Below are 15319 nucleotides of genomic sequence, written 5' to 3' on the forward strand. Positions count from 1 at the left end.
CACTAAATGAAGAAATGTGTTCTTGTATGAGAGAAAAAGAAACCTGTTTTAGTCTTTTGGAATGAGTCCTTAGGACTAGTTCTAAAAGTTGGAGCTATGTCTCAAGGGAGGACATGAGGCTCAGGAGGAAATGAAACAGTCTCTTTCCATGTACGTTATGTTTACAAGTTGATGCTATCTAATAATTGATGGCTGCAAGTTTATTTCTTTCCCCTCTACCTACCCTCCTTCCTCTTTTTATTGTCTTCTTCACTAGCAACTCCCAGAAAACTACAGGATAGTGGGTAGAGGAGTGGTGAGAATTAGGTTATAGAAGATCTAGTTTCTGTAGCATGTTGCAGTGAGAACCGGAAACAAGGAGATTGCTCATAGCAGTCCCAGTACGGTTTAATATCAGACGTTGAGACATTAGGAAGATCTATGAAAATCATACCCAAGTTCATCAGAGTTGTCTGTTTCCAGTTGTTCAATTCTCTACCTCCTCACCTTCCATTCACTTTTGTGTGCGTGTCAAGGTAAACATTCATTTTTGGCTTTATTGTGTCTATGCAAATAATATTTACAACTGAATGCTGAAGGACCTGTGATATTTATTCTTACCATTGGCCTTTTTCGCTGTAGGTAATAATTGTGTTTTTAAAAAATTGCTGAGTTTTCTTTGTCTCTATTCTTTCCATACCTTCCAATATTTTACCAGTTTGGTTTTCTACAAGATCAGTCTAAGTAACATCATTTCCAATTACAAAATAAATGAGTTCTTTTAAATTTGCAAGGGCTATGACATATTTCTCTATGTTTGTTTTGAAATTAGAAAATTTTGCCATTTTCAAAATGGGTTTAAAAATGTCCCTTTTAAGAATATAAAAACCATAAAAAATATGTATAAATCATACCATCTTCAAGTGGGAGTACATTGCTAGGAGACAGTACAGTTTAGGGGCTAAGTCTCTGGCATTAAAATTCCTAGCTTTATTGAGACAGGATCCTCACCTATTTGTGCCTTAGTTTTCTCATACATTCTATGTATGAGAAATAATAGTAGGGTAATAATAGTACCACATGGATTGTTTGATGTTTAACTTAAATACTATATGTAAATCACTTCATATATACTGCCTGACAGTGAGTAATCAGTAAAAGTTAGGTATTATTTAGCATAACAGCAAAGGAAGAAACAATTTTTAAAAATACTGAAAGACTTACCTAAGCTTATGTATGAAAAAAATATGTACACAAGATTAAAAGGAAAGCAATAAGCTGGAATAAAACATTTGCAGTGTGTATAATAGGGCAAAGGTCAACATATTTATATATAATAAGCCTTTGATAAAAATAAAAAAGCAAGCAAAGTACAGAAATTAGCAGTTTATAAAAAAAGAAAACTAAATATATAAAAACATATCTTCCTTTGTAATAAAACTTGTGTATTAAAATGTAATAATATACAAAAAAGAGAAGACGTGCTCGCTTCGGCAGCACATATACTAAAATTGGAACGATACAGAGAAGATTAGCATGGCCCCTGCGCAAGGATGACATGCAAATTCGTGAAGCGTTCCATATTTTTGTGAATATTTTTATTAAACTACTATGTAAGAGGAAAAAAAAAAAAAGAGAGAAGACACAAATTACTAATATTAGGAATAAAAGAAGGACCATCACTACTGATTCCATAAACATCAAGAAAAGGGGGGGATATTATGAACAACTCTGTGACCACAAATATGATAACTTAGATAAAATGGACTATTTCTTTGAAAGACACAATCTATAAAAAACTCATAACAAGGAGAAATGGACAATCTGAATAAGTCATTATCTGTTAAAGAAATTGAGCCTGACCAGGTGGTGGCGCAGTGGATAGGGTGTCAGACTGGGACATGGACGACCCAGCTTCAAAACTCCAAGGTCACCGCCTTGGGTGTGGACTTATCTGGTTTGAGCAAGGTTCACCAGCTTGAGTCCAAGGTTGCTGGCTTAAGCAAGGGGTCACTCAGTCTACTGTAACCCCTGGGTCAAGGCACGTATGAGAGAGCAATCAATGAACAACTAAGGTGCTACAATGAAGAATTGATGCTTCTCATCTCTCTCCCTTCCTGTCTGTCTGTCCCTATCTGTCCCTCTCTCTGCCTCTCTCTATCACACACACAAAAAAGAAAGAAATTGAATCAGTAATTAATAATCTTCAAAAACAGAAAGAACCATACCCAGACTGGTTCACTGGTGAATCCTAGCAGACATTAAAGAAGAAGTGATACCAGTTCTGTACAATCTTTTCCAGTAATAGAAACTGAAGGAATACTTCCAAACTCATTCTCTGATTCCAGCATTCCTCTAGCAGCAAAACCAGACAAAAACATTAAAGAGAGGGAAGCTGCAGACTAATGTCTCTCATGAACATAGATACAAATATCCTCAACAAAATATGAGCAAATCAAATCCAACAATGTATAAAAAGATGTATATGCCATTGTGAAGTGGGATTTATTCCAGGTATATGAGGCTGGTTCAACATTTAAAAATCAATTAATGTAATTCATTTCATTAACTGGCTAGTGAAAAAAAAGGATGTGGTCATATCAATAAATGTAGAAAATGCATTTGAAAAAACCCAATACCTATTTATGATTTTTTAAAAAAGGAATCCCAGCAAACTGGGAATAGAAGGGAAACTCCTCAACTTGATAAAGAATATCTACAAAATACCTACATTGCCCATCATACTTAATAGAAACTAGGTGCTTTCTCCTCTAAATTGGGAGCAATGCAAGTCTGTCCTCTCTTGCCACTTTTTTTTATTATTGTACTAGAAGTTCTAATTTATGCAATAAGATTTTTAAAAACAAAATAAAAAGTATACAGATTGGGAAGAAATAAATAAAGCTGTCTTTGCTCACAAACATGATTGTGTAGAAAATCCTAAAAAATCAACAAAAACCCTAGAACTAATAAGTAATTAATTGTACTTATTCATTGTATGATACAGGTTAATATATCAGAGTAGTTACTTTCTTATATACCAGCAAAGAACAATTGGAATTTGAAATTTAAAGCACAACACCATTTACATTAGCATCAAAAAGAAAAACTTAAGTATAAATCTAAAGAAATATGTATAAGATCTGTGATGAAAACTATAAAACTCTGATGAAAGAAATAAAAAAGATCTGCATAGCCCTGGCCAGGTGGCTCAGTTGGTCAGAGCATCGTCCTGATGTACAAAGGTAGCCGGTTCAATCCCTGGTCAGAGCACATACAGGAGCAGATCAATGTTCCTGTCTCTCTCTTTCTCTTCCTCTCTCTCTAAAATCAATTAATAAATTAAAAAAAAATTTAAAAAAAGATCTGCACAAATGGAGAGCTATTCTATGCTTATGGATGAAAAAGCTCAATCTTGTCAAAATATCAGTTCTTTACAATTTTAAAAATTCTAGCAAATTATTTTTTGGCTATTGACAAATGGATTCTAAAGGTTGTATGGAGAGGCAGAAGACTCAGAATAGCAAATATAATATTGAAGAAGAACAAATTTGGAAGACTGAGACTATCTGACTTCAATTCTTCTATAACCTATAGTGATGTGGGATTAGTGAAAAAGTAGGCAAACTGATCAATAGCACAAAATAAAGAGCCCAGAAATAGACCCACAAAATATAACCAACTGATCTTAGATTAGGGAGCAAAGGCAATTCAATGGCAAAAGGATAGTCTTTTTAACAAATGGTGCTGGAACAACTAGACATCCACATGCAAAAAAAAAAAAAAAAAAGGAAGAAAGAGAAAAACAATTAACTCAGACTATACACCTTTTACAAAGATTAACTGTTGTGGCACAGAGGATGAAATGGTGACCTGGAATGCTGAGGTCACTGGTTCAAAGCCCCAGGCTGCCTGGTCAAGGCTCATACAAGCAACTAGAGTTAACGCTTTCCGCTCCTTCCCCCTTTCTTTCTTTCTCTCTCCCTCCTCTCTAATATTCAATAAATAAAATCTTTTTAAAAAATTAATTCAAAAACAGATAAGAGTCCTAAGTGTAAAATGCAAAGCTATAAAACTCTTAGAAGATAAAATAGGAGAAAATTTAGGTGACCTTGTGTTTGGCAATGAGTTTTTAGAGTCAACACCAAAGGCACAGTCCATGGAAGAAAATCGATACGTGGGACTTCAGTAAAAGACTTTCTTAAAAGAATGAAGAGACAGGACATAAATTAGGAGAAAATATTTACAAGCCACATATCTGATTAAGAACTTATATCCAAAATGTACAAAGAACTCTGAAAACTCAACAATAAGAAAATAAACCCAATTAAAAAAATCTAAACAGATGCCTTACTAAAGAAGGTATTGATGACAAATAAGCATATGAAAACATGCTCAACATCATATGTTGCTAGAGAATTGCTAACTAAACAACAAAGACAAACTTTTTAGAATGGCCAAAATCCAAAACAATGACAACACCAAATGCTGACAAGGATGTAGAGCAACAGGAACTCTCATTTTTTCTTTTGGGAATGCAAAATGATACAGCCACTTCGGAAGACAATTTGGCAGTTTCTTACAAAGTTAAATTTAGTCTTACCATACAATCCAGTAATCACCCTCTTTGGTATACCTGAATGAATTGAAAATTATGATCACACAAAAACCTGCATTTGAATGCTCTATCTTTATTTCCAAAATGTGGTAGTAACCAAGATGTCATTTAATAGGTGAATACATTACATATTAATAGACTGCTTTTTAGAGCAGTTTTAGATTTATAAAAAAATTAGAGCAGAATGTACAGAGTTCCCATATGTACTCCCCAAACCCAAAGATTGCCCTATTATTAAATTTTGCATTAGTGTGGGTACTTTTGTTACAATTGATGAACCAATATTGATATATTATTTTAATTGATGTCTTTACATTATGGCTCACTCTGTGTTGTAAATTTTATGGGTTTGGGAAAATGTATATTTGTATCCATGGTATTTCATGGTGTCCTGTATCATCTTGTATCACTATATTATGTATCTATACATTACAGTATTATAAAGAATAATTTTACTGCCCTAAAAATCCTCTGTGCTGCACCTATTCATCCTTCCCTCTGCTAGAAACCTTGGCAACCACTAATCTTTTTATTGTCTCTATAGTTTGCCTTTTCTACAATGTCATATACAGTACCTTGTTGGAATCATACAGTACGCAACCTTTTCTTTTTCTTTTCTTTTTTTTTTATTAAGTGAGAGGTGGGGAGGCTGACAGACTCTGGCATGTGCCCCAATTGGGATCCATCTGGCAAGTGCACTAGGGGACGATGCTCTGACCATCTGGGGCTATTTCTCTGTTGTTCAGCAACTAAACTATTTTTGGCATCTCAGGCGAGCCTATGGAGCAATCCTCAGTGCCCAGGGCCAACTTGCTCAAATGAGCCATGGTTGCAGGAAGCGGGGTAGAGAGAGAGAGAGAAGGGGAAGGGGTGGTGGAGAAGCAGATGGTCGCTTCTCCAGTATGTCCTGACCGGGAATCAAACCCAGGACTTCCACATTCTGGGCCAATGACCTACTGCTGAGCCAACTGGCCAGGGCATGTAACGTTTTCTGAATGGTTTCTTTCACTTAGTAATATGCATTTGAGATTTATCCATGTCTTTTCATGACTTGATAGCTTATTTTGTCACTGAATATTATTCCATTGTGTGGATGTACCACAACTAATTTTTTAAAAATTGTTATTAAATTTATTGGGGGTGACATGGTTAATAAAATTATACAAGTTTCAGGTGCACAGTTCTACAATACATCATCTGTATATTGCATTGTGCATTCATCACCCCAAGTCAAGTCTCCCTTCATCACCATCTGTCCCTCCTCCACCTTCCCCCAACCCCCTTCTCTTCATATTTCACCTATGACATTTTAAAATTATTTTTAATTACAAAATATCCACTGTTGGTGAGGATTAGATCTATTCTACACTCAGGTTAGATTTATCTTTTTAAAATTATATATATATATATATATATATATACACACACACACACATATATACATATACATACATATACATATATGTATATATATAAAAATGTGTGCGTGTGTGTGTGTGTGTGTGTGTGTAAGTACCTGCTTTAAAACTTGTATTTGTGCCTGATCAGGTGGTGGTGCCTGATCAGTGGATAAGCGTCAGGCTGGGACACGGAGGACCCAGGTTCCAAACCACGAGGTCACCAGCTTGAGCACAGGATCATCTGGTTTAAGCAAAGCTCACCAGCTTGAGCCCAAGGTTGCTGGCTTGAGCAAGGGGTCACTCAGTCTACTATAGCCCCTGGGTCAAGGCACGTATGAGAGAGCAATCAATGAACAACTAAGGTGCCACAATGAAGAATTGATGCTTCTCATCTCTCTCCCTTCCTGTCTGTCTGTCCCTATCTGTACCTCTTCCTGTCTGTCTCAGTCTCTGTCACAAAACAAAACAAAAACAAACTGTATTTGTTTTTCAGTACCCTCTACTAAAAATAAACAAATAAATATATAAATAATCCATATCACTCCCAGCTCGTAGAGCCAGAGCAGTGTAATATATTGTAGGTATCAAATAACTATTTGCTGTATCAAGGCTGAATAACATGTAGAATATTGAATGTAGATGACTATGAATGCACTGACATGTGGAGTCATCTAGCCCACACATACTATTTCTCCATCATATAAGGCTGTAATCACAGGAGTTGCCAAATGCCTTTTTGATATCAAGACATAATGTGCCTACAGCATTTCTGTTACATCAGAACAATAACTCTAATCCATCATAGTTTTAGCTTGTTAGAGAGTGAGAGTGAGCAGAAAAAATAATAATGATACACAAACAGTAAAGGGTACATGAGATGTGGATTAAAAGGCACAGTTGTTTGTTTAAATTCTATTTCTCTACTGTTCTTAAAAACAAAATAAAGATTTGTTTGAAGTTAGTTGGAAGACTTTTTAAAGTTCTAAATAATATGAGTATTAATACTGCTTTAACAGGATTTTATTATTATTCATTAACAAAGGAAACAAGTATTTTTAAGTTAATCTTTGAGTAAACCTGAGCATCAATCTGAAATCAGGCCATTGAGCTCTATCCAACTGTGAAGAAATATTAAAAGCCATCATATCAACTACAATATCAGTATATTGGTGTTATTATATCCAGTTATCTATATTCACTCTGAGCACCACAAATCAAAACAACTAAAAGATACTTATGAAGCATTAAGGCTTTGAGAATGCAGGAAATTCATTAAGAACTCTGTACTTCACAGAGGGTTAAAATTTGCCACGACAGGGGATTGCTACCCAATAGCACCATTCTTGGATTCGTAAGATTATGAGAAATTGTGCCCACATTTGCATATTCTGAATTGATACTGTAGTGCAGAAGCACGTTTTCAGGCTGTGACGGACTGGACGTTGCCTGGGAAACTGGTTTCTGTTATAGTTAGAAGGGAAGGCGTTCTTGAGACAAGGACAGTTTCGTAATTCTCTCTGCCTGGCCCTGCTGCAGTTCTGCTTACCTGTCTTCCGTGCCCCAATTTGATCAGATTCTGTGTGGTCTCTGATTCCCTGTTCGCTTGACTTTGACTGCCTCACTGTCTAGACAGAAGTTACAAAAAACAAAACAGGAACTGCAAAAGATGTAGAGTTTTTTGAGCCAATGTTTAAAAAACAGGGTATACTCATGAAAATCTATATTTACAGCATTTTCTTTCTGAAAAATTGGAGTAGTTGGCAATACTGAAGCCATATTTCCTCATGAAGTAATTTGCTAAAACAGAGTGGCAACTGCTCACTTAAATGGCACGTGTTCTCCAGTTTGCTACAGTCTCCTCTATTTCCTGTTGCTCCAACACTGAGGCTTAGTATTAATTTTCATTTATCATCATACTTTTACTTGTTTTTTTTTCTTATGGGTGTAGAGGGGTGTTTCTCTCTTCCCAGGAGAAGTGGTAAAGCAAGAGATTTATTACATCTTATTACAGAGCTTTAAAAATTTCAAGAAAAAAAATTTTTCAAGAAAAAATATACAGTATAATTCTTGGAGGAAACAAAGATTGTTTCTACATGTTTAATATGCAAAATGAGTATACTTAACGAAGAACAGATGCTGCTTGTTTATTCTTTTGGGGGGGGGACAGAGAGGGACAGATAAGGACAAACAGGAAGGGAGAGAGATGAGAAGCATCAATTCTTCATTGCGGCACCTTAGTTTCTCATTGATTGATTTTTCATATGTGCCTTGACCAGGGGGGTACAGCAAACTGAGTGACCCCTTGCTCAAGCCAGCAACCTTGGGCTCAAGCTGATGAGCCTTGCTCAAACCAGATGAGCCCGCGCTCAAGCTGGCGACCTCGAGGTCTCGAACCTGGGTCCTCCGCATCCCAGTCCTACGCTCTATCTACTGCACCACTGCCTGGTCAAACTGCTTGTTTATTCTTATATTTAATATCTCACCTCTACAGCCATTGGAGTTTGGTGATTCCGAATCTGGTTCTCACACAGCTGGGTGTTCTTGGAATGTGTATTATGCTCTGGATTTATCCCCAGTGCTGGCTTGCTGCCTAGTTTTTTAAAATAAAATATTTTATTTATTTTAGAAAAAAAGAGGAAGGGAGAGAGACCGCTTTATTGTTCCATTTATTATGCATTCATTGGTTGATTCTTGTATGTGCTCCGATGTGAGATTTAACCCACAACCTTCACATGTTGGGACGACACTAACCAACTGAGCTATTGGGCCAGGGCCTTAGTTTGCTTAATCCACTCCTTTCTACAGACTGTGAGAGGCAGGTCATATGCCTAAAAAGTAAAGGCTCTTGTGACTCTAACTGGTTCTCCTCATTTGACTGCCTCATTGTCTGCAAATAAACTGATTTTTATAGATGAGCCCTAACATTTCCTTCTAATGTAGCAATAAAGGATATATATTCAGTGATTTTTTTTCTCATTATAAAAGAATCTATCTGCCTATCTTAGTTCAGCTTCTTACCTAATCATTTTATCTTCCTTGTAGTTGAGGTCATGTGTAGATTATGCTATAATCATCAACTAATTTAGTCAACAATTTTTGTTTTTTTAATGAAAAAGAAGGAAAGGAAGAGAGGGAGGGGAAGTGAGGAGGATAAAGAAAAAGAAATAAGACCACACTCAATAGATGTTAACCATAATATTTTCAATACTTGGCCTGAGCTCTAGGGTTTGTTCTCTCTCCTCTCCTTGGTAATTCCTTCAGCCTACTGGAGACAAGGCAGAAGTCCATTTCCATTTTCTTCACTATAATTTACTTTTAAAGTCCTACAGTTTTTAAGGACCCTATATGTTGGAAAGGAAAGTGAGGAACCAGATCTTAGTGTGGTCATGGGTACTGCTTTATCTCCACCTTCCACTGTGCACCCCCAAATGCCAACACCCCGAGGTGACCAGATGGCTTAGCTAGTGTCAGCTCCCCCCCCCCCAATAAGTAGACGGGTGACTGAATGGCAAGGAACTTGGACAGATTATCCAGAAAAACTGGAGCTGGAGCCAACATATTGCATTTGAGTAAAATGTTGGAAGGGGCTTTTGAATGGGATATTAGCAAACATTTACTAAACTTCTTTCAGAGCAAGCGTAGATGAGGTTATGCACGGTGGTTTCCAGCTGAGGGCCTTGAGGGAAAAATCTTTTCAGGTCCGAGGTGGTACCCTGGGGTCAAAGAACCAAAGTGCCTGAAGGTGACAGAGGGCTAAATTAGTTTAAGTGTTTGTCCCAGATGTGTAAAATAAATGATTGGTATAATATCGGTGTTGATTTGAATAAGCATGTTGGATTGGTGGAGATGAAGTGAGGAACTGGCAGGCTATATACGTAATTAGCTCCTGAAAGAGGAAGCTCTGAACCACCTCTACAGAGCAGCGGGAGGCCACAGGGGCATGCCCTCGGAGGTCCTGCTGAGGCTGCTACCCCCACCCCAGCCCGCTGACGGAAGTGCTGTCTCTTCCTGATAGGGTCAGAATGACCCAGCAGATTGGCAAGAGGCCATGGGGAGCTCACAACTGCCTTTTTCTCCTCTTGGCTGGGGTGACTGTGGGGCATAGCCACTGACTTCTCTTCCTTCCTCCTCTGGACTAAGCAGTAAACGGGCATGACAATAAGAAAATCATCCTTGCATAAACATGTAAGTATGCATTCCTCATCATTTGGCACTACCGCAAGGTAACAAACTTGCATGAGGCTTGTGACCGGGGTCCGAGCCCATAGCCATCAACAATACATCTCCTATTCTTAAGCCATCACTGAGAGATAACAATATTAGCCAGACAAAAACATTCTTCTTTTTTCATTTGGAGGTTTTCCACTTAAAGAAGTAATAAGCTCTTTCTCTACTTTTCTTGAACAAACTAAGTGTATGACAGGCAGGGTTTGCAGATTTTTCTTTGCCTACTTCCTTCTTAAATTGAAGTCTGTGGTTAACCAAGCTCTGCAAAGACAGTTTCTCCTTCAGACAGTGGGCTAACAAAGCTCTCTAAGTAATGTACCCCATTGTGTTGGGGTTTTTTTCTGAGGAGTATAAACAATCAAAATAAAATTTTAAGAAAATGAGGTATAAAGAATTTTCCCAGGGTCTCGATTCTGTGACTCCACCAAATGCCAAGGACTTTTGAGCCTACTGTCACCAGACACATGCCTGAAACCAAAGCAGTGACATGTTAAGTGACGGACTGGTGCTTTCAACTCTGTGTCAGCCTTTGTTTCTCTACATGCAATAGCAAAGCACCTGCATGACTTTGCCACAGGGTTTTAGTTTCTGTTTACATCACTGTTCTCTACATGGCATCACCATAAGCAAGGGAGTGGTAGCTGTCAAGGAGGCAGTGCGGTGGCCGGTGCCAGGGATGGGCAGAGAGCAGGGCAGGCTGACCCCCATGGGCTCGATCTGGACCTTGCTGCTTCCTAGCTGACTGGCCTGGGGCAAAACCTGACCCTCTAGAACAGGGGTAGTCAATTTTTTTTATACCTACTGCCCACTTTTGTATCTCTGTTAGTAGTAAAATTTTCTAACCACCCACCGGTTCCACAGTAATGGTGATTTATAAAGTAGGGAGGTAACTTTACTTTATAAAATGTATAAAGCAGAGTTAAAGCATATAATGATAATTACCAAGTACTTTATGTCAGATGTTCGCTAAGTTTGGCAGAATAAATCTTTATAAAACAACTTACTATAGTTAAATCTATCTTTTTATTTATACTTTGGTTGCTCTGCTACTGCCCACCATGAAGGCTGGAACGCCCCCTAGTGAGATGACTACCACTGGGAAGAAGCCGGTTCCCTGTTTCATATTCCACACAGAGACAGGAATACCTACCCTGCATGATGGTTTAAGATAACCACTAATGGAGGCCCTGGCCGGTTGGCTCAGCGGTAGAGCGTCGGCCTGGCATGCGGGGGACCTGGTTTGATTCCTGGCCAGGGCACATAGGAGAAGCGCCCATTTGCTTCTCTACCCCCCTCCCCCTTCCTCTCTGTCTCTCTCTTCCCCTCCCGCAGCGGAGGCTCCATTGGAGCAAAGATGGCCCAGGCGCTGGGGATGGCTCCTTGGCCTCTGCCCCAGGCGCTAGAGTGGCTCTGGTCGCGGCAGAGCAACACCCCGGAGGGGCAGAGCATCGCCCCCTGGTGGGCAGAGCGCCGCCCCTGGTGGGCGTGCCAGGTGGATCCCGGTCCGGCGCATGCGGGAGTCTGTCTGTCTCTCCCCGTTTCCAGCTTCAGAAAAATACAAAAAAAAAAAAAAAAAAAAAAAAAAGAAAGAAAAAAAGATAACCACTAATGGATATATGGTGTCTGGACTATAAAGTAGACTCCCAATACATGATGACAATAATTATTGTTGCCGATTTTGTAAAAAGAGTTGATGCACAGGCACTCAGAAGAGTATACTGGGTGTTTGTTATTTACTGTTGTGACCCCAAGGGAACCCTGATGCCTTGTTAACATAGGATCTTCAGGCCTCACTGAGGTAGTGCTGTGTATTTGGCTAATGTGTCTGATTAAGAAAAGGCGGGAGGTTTGGTATTTTCAGAAAGATTTTGACATGATTTAACAAGTTAAATTCATCCTGTGAAAGGGAAGTGAAATTAGATGATCTGCATTTTAGAAAGAGCAAAGATTGCAGGTTAGGGATTGGGGTGGAGGAAGAGGAAGACATGTGGGCAGATGAATTCGGAGGCCATAGCAGGATTTCAGATCTGCACTGAGGTACAGGCTGTAGGAAAAGAAGTGGACTCTGCAGAGTGTTTAGGGAATAGATCTAACCTGCTTCTGGTGGATGAAGGCCAAGGAGGAATTCCAGATGATCTTGCAATGTGTCGTGGAGCAACTAGGTGAATACTGACTTCACTTACTGAAAGGAGAAACGAGGAATAGATAATTAGTTTAGGATTTATTTTCAGTTCAATGCCAGCATAGTCACAGAGTTTATTCAGTTAGCAGCAAAGAGATATTTCTTTATGCTTAGTTATTTTTATCGTGTATTTTAAAACTACTCTATGACTTAACTACCATGCTTCACTAATAATAAATGCATATATGGAAAATAAACAGTCTTTCTTCTGATACCAATATATAAGGTGACTGAGTCCACAGTTACACAACACTTAGAAATCAAGACTAAGAAAATAGACTACTAGCATGTGGTTCAAAGATTTATAGTCATTGCTTGATCAAACCAGTAAACATCAGAGTTAGAGAAGTAACAGTAATTCATAATTCTCCTCCTTCATTTGTTTAAATGTATTTCAAAGATTCAACAACAAAATATATTAAGTAAGGAAAAGAGTGTCCTAAAGGAGAAAGGAAGGCAAAAAGAAAGTAACCAGTAAGTTTTATAAATAATTTGGAAAAATATAAAAGACTGGTATTTTACCAGAAGAATTGATAGTGATATACAATAGATTTTTCAAATAAATGATGTAGTTTGGCTCAGTTCAGAAAAGAAGCCACTTTTTAAAGTGCTGTTTTTGCCTGACCTTTGGTGGTGCAGTGGATAAAGCATCAACCTGGAACGCTGAGGTTGCTGGTTTGATACCCTGGGCTAACCTGGTCAAGGCACATATGGAAGTTGATGCTTCCTGCTCCTCCCCACTTCTCTCTCCCCCCTCTGTCTAAAATAAATAAATAAAATCTTAAAAATAAAGTGCTGTTTTCAGTAAAATTTTAAAAATCCCTTTTCAGAAATAGAAGTGATACTCTAACATAGCCCATCATTGCATTTCCCACACGGAATTACAATCACCTGCTTCTGTGTTTTTGCCTTACAGACCATAAGCTCCTGAACACAAACTGTCTCTTTGGCCTCACGTCCTGGGTACCAACTCTGAGCCTGGCCTGTGGAGGCACTCAGACTTTATCTAATGAACGAAGGAAGGAAAAGTAGCACTCGTCAAAGACTTTAAAAAAAACTTTTTTTTTTTTTTTTGTGCCTTGACCGCGGGCCTTCAGCAGACCGAGTAACCCCTTGCTGGAGCCAGCAACATTGGGCTCAAGCTGGTGAGCTTTTTGCTCAAACCAGATAAGCCCGTGCTCAAGCTGGAGACCTCGGGGTCTCGAACCTGGGTCTTCCGCATCCCAGTCCAACGCTCTATCCACTGCGCCACCGCCTGGTCAGGCTTGTCAAAGACTTTAAACAATTTTCACCACTCTGGACAAAGCAACACCATTTCAGGAATTTAGTAATTAATATTATTTAAAATTTGGGAACTTATTTTTTATAAAAATAGTATCACTGAGTTACAGATAGCTTCAAAAATAAAGAAAACGATTGCATCCATAATCCCATCACGCAAATATATGAAGGGTGAGCATTTTGGTTTTGGTTTTAGCAAAAAGTAATGTTGCCACTGTTAGAATTAATTTATAATACTGCTTACAAGCATGGATTTTTTTTAAAAAAAATCCAGATTTTAAAAACTGATAGTGTTGTGGGTAGCACTTTCAAATATGACAAGTTGAGAAGAAAAATATAAGGCATTTTAAATAGAAATTTTTAAAATGTAGATCATGAATGTGAAAGGTAAAAGAAGATTCTTTGCCAGCTTCTCTGATTAGGAGAGAGATGATGCTTCTGGCATATTTATGGTTTACAATGAAGCTTTTTATTTGCATAGTTTATGCTAATATGGATTAAAGAAAGGAAATTTTGTTGTAACTAATAAACAACTAAGTCAACTAACTGGTAACATAAAACATAGGGGTATTTGAGACCTATTGGCCTGGGTTTTTTTTTTTTTTGTTTTTTTTTATTTTTTTTATTTATTAATTTTTTTTTTAGAGAGAGAGGAGAGAGAGAGAGAGAAGGGGAGGGAGGAGCAGGAAGCATCAACTCCCATATGTGCCTCGACCGGGCAAGCCCAAGGCTTCGAACCGGCAACCTCAGTGTTCCAGGTCGACGCTTCATCCCACTGCGCCACCACAGGTCAGGCTGGCCTGACAAAGCTATGCTCTCATAGATGTGGTAATCAGGTGGACTTTAGAGAACTGGCCAGAAGAATATTATCCCTTAAAAAGAAGGAAATTCTGTCACTTACTACACATGGATGAACCTTGAGAACATTATAGTAAGTGAAATAGGCCAGTCACAAAAAGACAAATACATTAGGGTTTTCTTCTATGAGGAATCTAAAGTAGTCACAGTCAGAAACAAAATAGATTGGTAATTACCAAGTGCTAGGAAGAGGGACAAAGGAAGAGGTGTTGTTTAATAGATTTAGAGTCTCAGATCTGCAAGATGAAAGATTCTAGAGATCTGTTTCACAACAATGTGAATATACTTAATACTACTGAACATACACTTAAAAATGGGTAAGATGGTAATAAGAGAACTGGAATCAGAAAACTATGCCAGTGGTTTGCAATCTTCTAATAAAATTTAATATTATTTAGAGGTGAGGGACATTGCTAAATAATTCAAGGCCAAATTCTCCTAGGGTATTAAATTATTTTTTGTGAAAAGACTTATATATAACCTTTCGTTTTATTTATTTTTTCCCTGAAATTTATGACCTGTGGCTCTGGGACTATGGGACCAAGAGTCAGAAGGCCAGTTTTTAATCCAAGCTCTACTTTCAGCCTGGCTGTGTGATTGGGTGACTGCTTGACCTCCCTGAGCCTCAAGATGGCCTAAGTATGATCTCTGTCACCTCTCCCACTTTTAAAACCTGTTTCTGCAAGGACAGGAGCTCACCAGTCCATGGAGTTAGGCCTATCCAACAGGGTGCCTTTCGGGGTTTACATTTTACTCGGTGGTAGCCATTTAAAG

The 15319-nt window shown here is 38.3% G+C and overlaps 1 protein-coding gene and 1 non-coding gene across 8 annotated transcripts in view; both read left to right on the top strand.

Annotated features, from left to right (window-relative positions):
* Positions 1-15319, top strand: part of PCED1B (PC-esterase domain containing 1B) — a 159708-nt gene that overhangs the window by 123329 nt on the left and 21060 nt on the right. For 3 of the 7 annotated variants that reach the window (XR_010729143.1, XM_066258190.1, XM_066258194.1), the window contains exon 1: positions 9941-10182. The exons of the other annotated variants lie outside the window; for them this stretch is intronic. The gene's annotated coding sequence lies outside the window, so the exon portion shown is untranslated. Of the gene's footprint in view, positions 1-9940; positions 10183-15319 lie in introns of those variants that run through there. 7 annotated transcript variants of the gene reach the window in all.
* On the top strand, positions 1461-1567 carry LOC136327839 (U6 spliceosomal RNA). The gene has a single exon (XR_010729900.1). It is a non-coding gene; the product is annotated as a U6 spliceosomal RNA (small nuclear RNA).

The sequence above is a fragment of the Saccopteryx bilineata genome, chromosome 2 (assembly GCF_036850765.1).
Source record: "Saccopteryx bilineata isolate mSacBil1 chromosome 2, mSacBil1_pri_phased_curated, whole genome shotgun sequence".
Lineage (NCBI taxonomy): Eukaryota > Metazoa > Chordata > Mammalia > Chiroptera > Emballonuridae > Saccopteryx > Saccopteryx bilineata.